Genomic DNA, 12,866 nt, shown 5'->3' with positions numbered 1-12,866 from the left:
CGTTATTACAAACCAACAGTAAATAAATAAAGAAGTTAACAGTTTATCATTCCACCGTGCAGAACAAAGAAATTTAAACCCAGCAAACGCAGTTCAGTCAAGCCCGTGGATTGACAGGAAGGCTGACGGATTAGACTGTGAGACAGCTTCTTCGGTTCCCGTCCTCACTCTTCAGCATTTATCCGACGTGTACTACAAAAATTGACGAAAGAACGTAAGGATGAATTGTAACGGCTCTTAATAACGCAGCTGGAAGATTTGCGCATATGTACCTTCCAACCTATTGCTGCAGCTGGAAGATTCTTAATAACGCCAAAAGCATTTATCCGGAATGTGTTGAATCTTTTGCCAGTTTGGATCACCAGTTGTTTCGCAGGACCTTGTGAACTCCTCGTTGCTGGCCACCAGATTAAACTGCTCAAGGGACTGGGGTAATGCTGGAAGCAAACGAATGTTCGGGCAATAATTGATGTCTAGTACCTGGAGCAACGTCAGCTGCTCCATGTTATCTGGCAAGGCGTCCCAATGGCTGTCCCAAAGCCTAAACCAACGAAGATGAACAAAGACCTCAAAAAGTTCAGGAGCAGGTTCCAGACGGCTACAGTTGTAGAACCATAGATTACGCAAATGCTCTGGGCCACCGTTCTGCTTACTCACCATCCAATTTGGGTACGTTGAACCTTGGTAATTGTTAATTCGGAGTCTCTCAAGATACTTCGATGGACAAAGACCCTCAAGCACCTCCGCTTCAACCTCTGGACTGCAACTCCTATCGTCCCAGGTAAATACAAGTTCGGTCACCCGTTCCTTGTGTGCCACACTAGCTTCAATAGCCTCTTCCTTGCCTCTAACGTTCTGAAGACCATTGATACCCAGCTTGCCTTCAAGGTTGTTTAGTTGCTTCAATTGTCGTATCTCGTATCCCACTTTATTCTTGACAATGAAGCCTCGTAAAATTTGGAGCCATTTAAGCCTACCAATATTTGGAATATCTAACCCTGAGCTTACACGCCGCAAGTTGATGAGGCGACTCATATGTCTAGCTCCGGAAAAATCCAAACCGTTGGCTCCCAAAACATCTAGCACCTGAATGTGGTAAAGCTTGCTAATACTGTCTGGTAAAATAAGATTCATTTGTACATGTGTACCAAAATAGAAATACCGTAGATGCTTTAACAGTCCAATAGATGCCGGGAGTGAGAAGGTACGACCACCAAGTAGTCCATTGAAACGTAAAACCAGCACACGCAACTTCTGTAACCTCGTGAACATCCTCTCCAATAATTTTTCATCACTTAATTCAATATGCAAGGGATAATCCATGATAAGTGTGCGCAAATTCTGCAATTGAAATATTTTCTCAGTAAGCATCTTTCTATCACAACTCCCGACAAATATATGACGAACATCTGGAGGAACTTCTCCTCTGAAACCTTCCTCGATTTTGAAGCAATCTCCAATGGCGGCCTCCTCTGCTAAATCACGCAGCAGGTCATGAACAGTGAAGTAATCAACCTCACATCCATGTTCCATTCGTCTCTCCCCTAGCTGCAGAAATGAGGCCGACAAGAATTCATCAAAGTAATCCCGACCAACACCATCCGGCTCCTCTTCAAGCATTGGTTGTCTTTATAAACCCTTCAGCCATCCACAACTGAACTAACTCATTACGTTTCAAACGACGTCTTCTGGGGTAAATGCTACAGTAAGCAAAGCATCGCCTGATCTGCTCATCAAGATGCTGGTAGCTCCACCACAAAGCTCCCATTGTCTCATTTAAAAGATCTCGGTCTCTAGTTCTTCTCCAAAAGATCTGTTCAGCTTTTTTGCAATCTCATCCCCAAGCATTTGGAGTTTTATTCCATCATGCCCAGGTACCACTGCACCTCGAAGTGCATAGTGCATGAACATTTGAAGAAAGACATCATAATTCAGATCAGATATTGGAATACATCTCTCTCCCACAAGACCCGTAGCTACCAATGCATCTTTGCTTCGACTAGTCACCAGTATCTTGGTTCCAGTCTTCGCAACCTCCAGCGGAGAAAGTACCTGTTCTAGTTCGCCATGGTGCCCCGCATCCCGAATATTATACCGTACATCATCTAGTACCAAGAAAATCCGTTTTCCACGCAGTTCCTTCACCAGATTCTCTCTTAGAGTGTTACGGTTCTTGAATTCGGAGGATGGCCTCCCGTAGCCCCCTCAAGCACCTCTCGTTAAAATGGCTTGCAAATCAAACTTCCGAGAAACATGAATCCATATTACCAGGTCAAAATGGCCAACCTTCTCCTCTTCCTTGTCTTTCTTCTCACGGTCACAAATATACTCGTGGCAAGAGTTGATTTCCTAGCACTCAGCTGATGCCATGAATGCCAATTACGTAATAACATAAACCAACGTTGGTGCTTTCGTGACCATCGCATTCCTTGTCATGAAGCATTGCTATGATCTTGTCACGATCCTCATCTCGACCAATTACTTTCAGCGTGAGGAGCTGCAGTAGTGATCGCACTATGGGAATTGGGAGGAACCAATTGTCTCCAATTATAATCAGTTACGGGAGGCAAGTTCAGCCGTTCCAAAATTTCGCATGCATCATTTATAACCTTTTCTATCTTGTTAAAGCTATTTTTCAACTGACTTTTTGACATGCCACTCTCCTACAAATCCAAACAACAACGATTAATATGATTAAGAATGAAGTGTATTTTGTTGGATAATTAGGCACAATTTCCATGATTAATTCCAGAATATAAAACATGATGACAACAACTACTAACATGTGAAACTCGAACATACTAGATGCATTAATCAACATGAGTAGCAGCAGCACAAACAGTAAAGCATCCATCGCTAAACAGATCGAGATATGTCGCACGTACCGATCTGGTGGTGGTGGCGGTGGAGGTGTAGCAGATGATGTCGCAGCAGTAACGTTGTTGATGACAATGTTGTTGACGACGGGGACGACGGGTCGAAGTAGACGGCGTTGAAGACGACGGTAGGCAGCACCGCCCGACTTGAACGGAAGGCGACCCGTGATGAAGAATCGGAGCGCCGCGCAGCGCTTCCCAAAATCCTAATTCGCCCTCTCCCGTACAGTGATCGCAAGGACGAGTGGTTCCGGAGACCTGCTCTCCCGTTCGCCGATGCACGTCGGCGCGCGGGATGGAGTAGGGTACGATGGCGGCGCAAGCGCAGAAAGGTGGAAACCCTAACTCGTGTATTCGGCATGTTTCCGCGGTAGCCGGGCAAGAGATTATATAGGCTCGGGAAACCCTAGGCAACGTGGGCCACGCCCACGTCGCACGTTTCGAGTCGGCTACGTATAGCCCACGATCCGGGAGCGACCCGAACCGACTAACTGCGACGCGTCCGTCTAGGACTCTGTTCGTTTTCCTGAGCTGCAAAAAGTAAGAAAAGTCTCGGCTCGAGGCTCAATCCACTTACCACGAGCGCGGCGCGCGCGTCGTGACGTGTCGTGTCGAGTCGAGACGAGCGAGGAGGATGAGGAGCGCGCGCGTGTAGCACTCCTATTCTCACTCACTTACTAGTGGTGAAACAACCCACCTTATAAGGTGGTCTAACTTCCTCCCAACTTTCCATGTGGGACTAAACTTCCCACCTCTTGCCACTCCCTAGTGAGCTGCCACCAACTTGGGCTCAAACTCACAAGGCTGCCACTAAGTGGGCTTTGAGATTTATAGGGAAAATCTGAAATCTAGTATGGGCCACCAAATGTGGGCCCAATATTTCAACAATCCCCCACCGGATCTCAAATCCCCATTTAGAGATTTACCAATACTCGCTGCTTGTTTATATACCAAGTGTTTCAGCGGAGACCGTAAGTTGAACTTCCGCCTAGAACCTTAAGCTACATCCATTCACACTTGAACAATGGACTAAGCCTTGAATTGCAAGTTTTGCGTGAACAGTGGTTTCACTCAAAGTCATAACCACGTACATGGCTGCCGCAGCCTACCCCGCGGGTGAAGCATATGCGTCATACTTCGTGGTCTCTTCATGAGTTTACTAGAGATCACCTAAATCTCATAGATTGCGACGTTTAACAATCAGACTCATATAGGTGTGTTATTTCAAGAATGCTCTGTAGGACAACATCTTTGCTAATATAGCCAACATAAACATATTAAGGCTTGTTGCCAACCTGCCTTACAGCAATTGAGAGTTGTGCATCTTCACATAGAGAGGGTTACATAATACTCTCCTCAATTAAACCACTAGTTTGTTCTTCCTGTGTCCTAATTCACGGGATCTCCGATCACAAAGGTTGGGTTACCACTATGGTGTAACATCAACGGGTCTCAAACCCATCTCCCTCGATGCACTTTCTATCACATTACGTGATAGTCCCTTTGTAAAGGGATCTGCCAGTGTTTTTGTCTCGTTTGAATATATGTAACAGCTTATTACTCCGGAGTTTCGCAATTTCCTCGACAGACTTCAAACGTCTCTTGACGTGTCTTGATGACTTCGTGTTATCCTTAGAATTGTTCACTTTGACAATTACAGCTTGATTGTCACAATTCAAAAGGATTGCCGGAACAGTGTTTTTCAACCACGAGCAAGTCCATCAAGAGCTCACGCAACCATTCCGATTCAACGAAGTGGTTGTATCCAAAGCAAGTAAGTTCTGCTTCCATAGTTGACCTCGTCAATATGGTTTGCTTGCAAGATCTCCATGACACCGCGCCACCTCCAAAGGTAAATACATACCCGCTAGTGGCGTAGAGATCAGCTACATCGGAGATCCAATTCGAATCACTATATTCTTCAAGCACGATCTGGATGTCCCGAATAGTGAATCCCATAACTCATTGTACCACATAGGTAGCGCATGACCCTATCAAGTGCATGCCAATGATCAGTACCCGGGTTTGACATGAACCTACTCAACTTGCTACACAGCAAAAGAGATGTCCGGTCTAGTCGCGCTCGCTAAGTACATGAGTGAGCCAACAATCTGAGAGTATCTCGGTTGATCTACGGCAATCCTCCGGTTCTTGCGTAATGTCACACTCGGGATCATAAGGTGTTGGAGAAGACTTGCTATCAATATAGCCGAACCGGCTCAAGATCTTCTCAACATAATGGGATTGCGTTAGAGTAATCCCACTCTCATTCTTAATAAGCTTGATGTTTAGAATTACATCAGCTTCTCCCAGATCTTTCATATCAAAGCACTTTGACAAGAAAGACTTGACCTCGTGTATTATTTTCATGTTTGTACCAAATATCAGAATATCATCCACATACAAACACAGTATAACACCTTCGCCCCCACCATGGCGATAGTAAACACACTTGTCGACCTCATTGACAACAAAGCCTACGTAAGTCAAAGTTCTGTCAAACTTCTCATGCCATTGCTTAGGTGCTTGTTTCAGGCCATATAAAGATTTAAGCAACTTGCACACCTTTCTTTCTTCACCTTTTACTACGAACCCATCAGGCTGATCCTTATAGATTTCCTCTTCCAACTCTCCATTAAGAAAAGCTGTCTTTACGTCCATTTGCTGAACGATAAGACCATAGGAGGCAGCCATGGACAGTAGTACTCGAATGGTGGTAAGTCTAGCGACAGGTGAATAGGTGTCGAAGTAATCTTCGCCTTCTCTCTGTGTGTAGCCTTTAGCTACAAGCCGCGCCTTGTACTTCTCAATAGTACCATCAGGTCTTAGCTTCTTCTTGAACACCCATTTGCAGCCCACAGGCTTGCATCCATGGGGTCGTTCTGATAGCTCCCAAGTTCCATTAGAAAGAATCGAGTCCATCTCGTTATGGACAGCTTCTTTCCAGTCATCTGCATCTGGAGATGCATATGCCTCTCGCAATGGACGTGGGAGTATCATCCACAAGGTACACAATGAAATCATCACCAAAGGATTTTTCAATCCTTCGTCTCTTGCTCCGTTTAGGAGCTTCATTGTCATCCTTCTCAGTAACATTCTCATGTGATTGTTCAAAATACTCATTAGATATACTAGACTCGTGGATTATCTCAGTAGAAATTCTAGCAATGCTATGCATATCTTTCATAGGAAACATATTCTCAAAAAATGTTGCATCACGAGATTCCATAATAGTATCAACATGCATATCGTGTACCTCGGATTGAACTACTAAAAATCTATATCCTACACTCCACGAAGCATAACCTAGAAAGATACAATCCACTGTCTTTGGTTCGAGTTTGCGCTTCTTAGTGATTGGAATATTGACTTTCGCCAAACATCCCCATGTGCGCAAATACGAAAGTGATGGTTTTCTTCCAGCCCACTCCTCGTAAGGGGTTTTATCTTTATTCTTGTTAGGAACTCTATTCAGGACATGACATGAAGTCAATAAAGCCTCCCCCCACCATGCCTTAGATAAACCAGCAAGTGGCTAACATGGAATTCACCAAGTCGGTCAGCGTGCGGTTTTTCCTCTCGGCAACCCCGTTTGATTGGGGTGAATAGGGAGGCGTCCTCTCATGAATAATGCCATGTTCCTCACAGTAATTCATCAAAGATTTTAGGAAAATATTCGCCACCACGATCCGACCTAAGACGCTTGATCTTTCTCTCTAGTTGATTTTCAACTTCGGCCTTATAAATTTTAAAGTAGTCTAAAGCTTCATCTTTAGTTCGCAACAAATAAACATAGCAAAATCTAGTCGCATCATCAATCAATGTCATGAAATATCTCTTTCCACCTTTTGTCAACACACCATTCATCTCGCATAGATCAGAATGTATGAGTTCTAGAGGTGCCAAGTTTCTCTCCTCGGCCGCCTTGTGAGGCTTCTGAGGTTTCTTTGATTGCACACAACTATGGCACTTAGAACCTTTGGCAATGGTGCAATTCGGAATTAAACTTAAACTGGATAGCCGAGACATTAAACCAAAATTAATGTGACATAAACGAGAATGCCAAACATTGGTATCATCACTAACATTGCCACAAATATGGTTCACAGACTTATTACTGAAATCAGAAAGCGAAAAGCGGAACAAGCCTCCGCACTCATAGCCTTTACCAATAAATTGTCCAAACTTGGAAACAACTACTTTATTCGACTCTAAAACAACCTTAAACCCATCTCTCGCATAGAAGGGAGCCGCTAACGAGATTCTTGTTCATAGTAGGGACATGCCGCACGTTCCTCAGCCCGCACGATCTTCCCCGAAGTGAACTTCAGATCTACCGTGCCAACACCACGAACGAAGCATGTGACCAATTCCCCATCAAGACGGAAGAATCCCGGCGACCTGGTAAGAAGTGAACATGGATATGTCAGCACACACATGAACATTAGCACCTGTATCAATCCACCAACATGGAGATTGAAATACCGAAAGAACAAGTAAAGAGATTACCGTACCCATCAGCATTGCTAGCGGTCACCGTGTTGACTTGCCTCGCCTTTTTCTTGCGGTCTGCCCTCTCTCGGACAGTCCTTAGAAAAGTGGCCAGTCTCTCCACACGTAAAGCAGCTCGGATCTGCTTTGTTTATCATCTTCTTCTTCTTGAAGGTTGTAGTCTTCATAGGCTTATTGAAGGAGGGCTTGTTATTCCCTTTGTTCTTGCTCGTAGGGTTTCTTCCGCACCATGTTGGCGCTAGACTGACCCTCTCCTTTCTCGCATTATCCTTAGCCCGAGCTTTCTCCTCAACATCAAGAGATGCTATCAGATTTTCAACCGATATCTCCCTGTCTCTTGTGTTTGAGAGTTGTGGCAAAGTTCCTCCATGAAGGGGGCAACTTAGCGATGATGCATCCAGCCACAAACTTTTCGGGTAAGGCACACTTAAGGAGTTCAAGCTCTTTCGCAATGCACCGTATCTCATGAGCTTGTTCGACTACGTAACAGCTTGTTAACCATCCCGATGTCATGGAAGCTCTCCATGATGTACGAGTTCATCGCTCGCATCGGTTGCACCGAACTTAGCATTCAAGTGCATCCCAGAGCTCTTTACCATCTGTTAAGTGCATGTACACATCACACAGACGATCATCAAGAATACTTAGAACGCATCCGACGAAGAGAGTATTGTTTTCCTTGAACTTGTTCTGATCTTGGTCAGATATAGTTCCTTCAGGTAAACCATCAGTAACTTCGAACACTTTCAGATGAGTAAGCCAGAGCATGGCCTTATACTGCCACCTCTTAAAGTGCACACCGGTAAACTTATGCGGCCTCAGTGCATCGAAAAAACCAGCCATTGTTAACTCAGGAAATTGCCTACAATTAGGTTTTTGGATTGTTGGATAATTAGGCACAATTTCCATGATTAATTTCAGAATATAAAACATGATGACAACAACTACTAACATGTGAAACTCGAACATACTAGATGCATTAATCAACATGAGTAGCAGCAAGCACAAACAAGTAAAGCATCCATCGCTAAACAGATCGAGATATGTCGCACATACCGATCTGGTGGTGGTGGCGGTGGAGGTGTAGCAGATGATGTCGCAGCAGTAACGTTGTTGATGACAATGTTGTTGACGACGGGGACGACGGGTCGAAGTAGACGGCGTTGAAGACGACGGTAGGCAGCACCGCCCGACTTGGACGGAAGGCGACCCGTGATGAAGAACTGGAGCAGCCGCGCAGAGCGCTTCCCAAAAACCTAACTCGCCCTCTCCCGTACAGGATCGCAAGGACGAGTGGTTCCGGAGACCTGCTCTCCCGTTCGCCGATGCACGTCGGCGCGCGGGATGGAGTAGGGTACGATGGCGGCGCAAGCAGAGAGAGGTGGAAACCCTAACTCGTGTATTCAGTATGTTTCTGCGGTAGCCGGGCAAGAGATTATATAGGCTCGGGAAACCCGTTTCGAGTCGGTTACAGATAGCCCACGATCCGGGAGCGACCCGAACCGACTAACTGCGACGCGTCCGTCTAGGACTCTGTTCGTTTTCCTGAGCTGCAAAAAGTAAGGAAAGTCTCGGCTCGAGGCTCAATCCACTCACCACGAGCGCGGCGCGCGTGGCGTGGCGTGGCGTGGCGAGTCGAGTCGAGTCGAGTCGAGACGAGCGAGGAGGAGGAGGAGGAGCGCGCGCGTGTAGCACTCCTATTCTCACTCACTTACTAGTGGTGAAACAACCCACCTTATAAGGTGGTCTAACTTCCTCTCAACTTTCCATGTGGGACTAAACTTCCCACCTTTTGCCACTCCCTAGTGAGCTGCCACCAACTTGGGCTCAAACTCACAAGGCTGCCACTAAGTGGGCTTAGAGATTTATAGGGAAAATCTGAAATCTAGTATGGGCCACCAAATGTGGGTCCAATATTTCAACATATTTTATATACTATACCCCTTTTTTTAGAAATACACGAAGTTCTAGAAATTGACACACTGTCAACAAAAAACAATATTGACCATAACTTTCACAAGCTAACAAAATATTGCAAATACGTGGAAAATGGTATTCATGACAATTGTTAGAGCAAGTCTAACATGCCTCTTATTTCTCTTATTTCTCTGCCCCGTATAACGCGAGTTTTTCGCCCCGTATTAGAAAAGTGCGTCTAGCTGAACCATTCCGTCTAGCAGACCCCGTATTTCGCCCTGTATTTTTAAAAATTAAAACCCCGGAAAAATTAAAACCATAGTTCATCTTCATTGATGATACGCTGGATCATACATACATAGGGGATTCTACACTGCGATCCTATCTAGTCGTCGAGCATGACGAATGGCACGAACGGCCCCCTGGCGGCAGCCTCCTGCGCCTCGAATTCTACCATGGCGGCGATGGCCGCCGCCTCCTCCTCTGCCTCCGCCCGAGCCATCTCGGCGGCCTCCGCTTCCTCCTCGCCGGCACGCGGATCGCCTTCGCTTCCTTCTCCGCTGGTGCTGCTGATGCGCGCCGCCCATGCCGCCTTCGCCGCGCGCTCACGCTCCCACTAGGCGCGCCACTTCTCGAAGGCGACGCCGCTCATCGGCTTGAGCGGCGGGTCTTCTCGGTACGACGGCCCACCCGCGGCGAACTCCCGGAGCGAATCCGGCACGTAAAGCGCGCCGGCGTACCGGCACGCCGCACGGCGACTCCCCGCGGCGGAGCGCTTGCATTGGTGCCGCCACGCCTCCTCCACGGTGTCCGGCGAGCGGGATCACTTCAATCCGCTCGCCGGCGAGGCGGTACTGCGGGCACGTGCGTACATGTCGAACGGCGGTCAAAATACGGAGCTGGGGTGGGCGGGATTTCTCGCCGGAGCTAACTACTGAGGTGGCGGCGGACGGCGGAGCTAGGGTTGCGAGTGCCCTCACTCGCACTGTCGCTCGGTATAAGTAGGGGGCGGCGGGGCGGATTTCCTGGGCCCCGTATTCCGCCGAAACGGGCCGGCCCGAATACGGGGCCTACTAGACGGCCCAAACCGTGCCTGCCCCGTATCCCGCCGGAATTTTACGGGGTGGGCGGGTTATAAGGGGCCTGTTAGACATGCTCTTATGCCCTGCAGTGAGATAAAAATCTTGTTTGCTACTACTAGCTGTCCGCCTAACTGGCTATATGGTATGTAGAGCATAAATTCCAGAGAACCTTGATGGCACAAGAACGTTGTTGGCTTAACAGAAATTAAAACACATTCAAGTTCTGTGGGCAAGAAAAAAACCTGATCATTTGAGGAGGAACTTGGAATGCCAAAGCTGAGCTTTTTCTTCATCAAATCCCTCATGCGTATAGGCACATCACCGTCTGACTTCAGCTTTCCATCTTGGATCTGCTTTTTAAGACGGTGATACTCAACATCATCCAAGATGTCTTCCGCCTCATAGAAAGCCGACTTAAGATCCTTAAACAACTGCTCCAAACGAGGCCTGTCAGGGCTCTCCTCGACGGCTTCCATCACCCGCTCCAGCAATAAAACCTTCGGCTCAAGTTCCTTCAGCTTCTTGGATGCGTCAAAGCCGAGGAAGGAGGAACCTTTCTTGAAGATCTCAGACATGATGGGCGAGGCGATCCATCCTACAGCTTTCAGGCTCCACCCTACTGCAATAGCAGCGGTTACTGGATCCGCCATTGAAAGCAGCAAGCTCTTGGCAGTTCTTAGAGATTTGCTGGAGGTGTTTCACATAGCAGAAGAAAGGTAAGAGTAAGACAAATATTCCAGGTAGAGTAAAATCCATGGAAGATTACCGGTTAAAAGTACATCTACAGAGAGCAACCTCAAATAGCTCAGGTTGGAGTTGGGGATTTCAGAGTGGATCACTCGAAACAGAGGAGGCTCACCTGTAAGGACTCCCAACGGCACATATAGTGTGAGACGAGGAGGAGACGCGAACAGCGGTGACGGCAAGCTACGGGCCCGCGGCAATGGGGGGCTGCAGACAGGGTCACCGTCTCGCCGAGCAAGAGCTCCTCAGACGCTATATCCGGCGAGGGTCATGGACGAGGTCGCGGGGCAGAGCGGCGAGGACAGAATCTACAAGGAGGAGCCACCGTCGGGGTAAGAGGCGACCACCAGCGGATGTGCTCTCAGTCGTGGAGGACAAGGAGCGGACGGAATCGAGCAGAAGCAGATTTTGGAGGAATTTGGGGATGGTTGATCTCGGTGAGTACCTGGACCAAGTCGCTCGTATGACACCTAGTAGAAAGTGTCAAAGCTTCTGGCCACTTGGAGCATCTCCACCGGCGCTTCTTAAATAGTTGCCGGCAGGGTAGTCGGTATCGTCGTATGGGGAACGCCGGTACAATATCTTCCATTTGGGGGAGCTGCTCCCACACCGGCGCGCTCATACGACAGCTCCAATAGATGATTTGAATTTGAAAATTCGAATAAAAGCATAGAAATTCGAATAAGTTCACGAATTTAAATTTTGAGCCAACACACGGCCAGCAAATTCGAATAGGTTTTCGAATATGAAGTTTGGCCCAACATACGGCCACCAAATCGCCGTCTCCGGCGCAAAAAAAAGAGCTTCCAAGCCAGCTGATCAGATGAAGGAGGTCACAGGCGGCTCAACCTCGACGACGTCATCATCGGCGGCGAGCCCCGGCAGTAGCTTTGTCGCTGCAACAGGATCCACGGTCGCCGAGGGAGGCATGAACATCGACGGTGACGACGGAGAGATGAACGTGGACGGTGTCGGTGCCGGCGGAGACATGACCATGGAGGGTGCCGGGGGAGACGCCAACGCAGCTCGCGCCGCCATCACCTCTTGGCCGATGCGCTCGCGGTACATCTCGTGCCACGCCCGCGCCAACTTGTCCATCTTCTCCATGTCGTCCATCAAGATTTTGTATTCTTGACACATCTTGGCCAACGATAGCTGCGTCGCTTCGTTGGTGGCCTTCATGGCAGCGGCGTGAGCTTCCATCTTCGCCGCCTCCACCTTCTCCCTCTCCAACGCGATCTTCATGTCTTGCTTGTCGAGGATTGATTTCCACACGACGACGGCCCTATCCGACGCTTCCTTGTTCTCAACCGAGAATGAGTTGATCATCTTCTCGAGGGAGGTGTCCACGGCTGCCAATAACGGCGCCGCATTCCTCTCGGCCTTGGCCCTCTTGTTGCCAATGGGGCGCCCGGTGGAGGCGCCGGCTGGATCGACCGGCCCATCTTCCCCGTCCTTCAATAGAGTGTGGAGGAGGTCATCTCATTTCTTGCAACCTTGGAGCTTGTTGTAGCAATGCATGAAGGGGAAGTTTTTGTCCTCGTGTTGGTGCTTATACATTTTGAGAGTTTGAAGCATCTAACAATATATGATGCAAAACAATGGAACAAGTTGGATCATCAAATAGATATAGAACAAGAACAAGATGGTTCATCAATTCATATGTGACAACATGGATCATCTTTTCATATGTAACAAGATGGATCATCAAATAAGATAGGCGTAGATCATACCC

The 12,866-nt window shown here is 47.7% G+C and overlaps 1 pseudogene; it reads right to left on the bottom strand.

Moving 5' to 3' along the window:
- Nucleotides 1-303: 303 nt before the first annotated feature.
- Nucleotides 304-10,863, bottom strand: LOC124690941 (annotated as a pseudogene).
- Nucleotides 10,864-12,866: the final 2,003 nt, after the last annotated feature.

Source organism: Lolium rigidum, chromosome 2, assembly GCF_022539505.1.
Source record: "Lolium rigidum isolate FL_2022 chromosome 2, APGP_CSIRO_Lrig_0.1, whole genome shotgun sequence".
NCBI lineage: Eukaryota > Viridiplantae > Streptophyta > Magnoliopsida > Poales > Poaceae > Lolium > Lolium rigidum.
The sequence above is the reverse complement of the archived record's forward strand: the minus strand, read 5'-3'. Positions and strand labels throughout refer to the sequence as shown.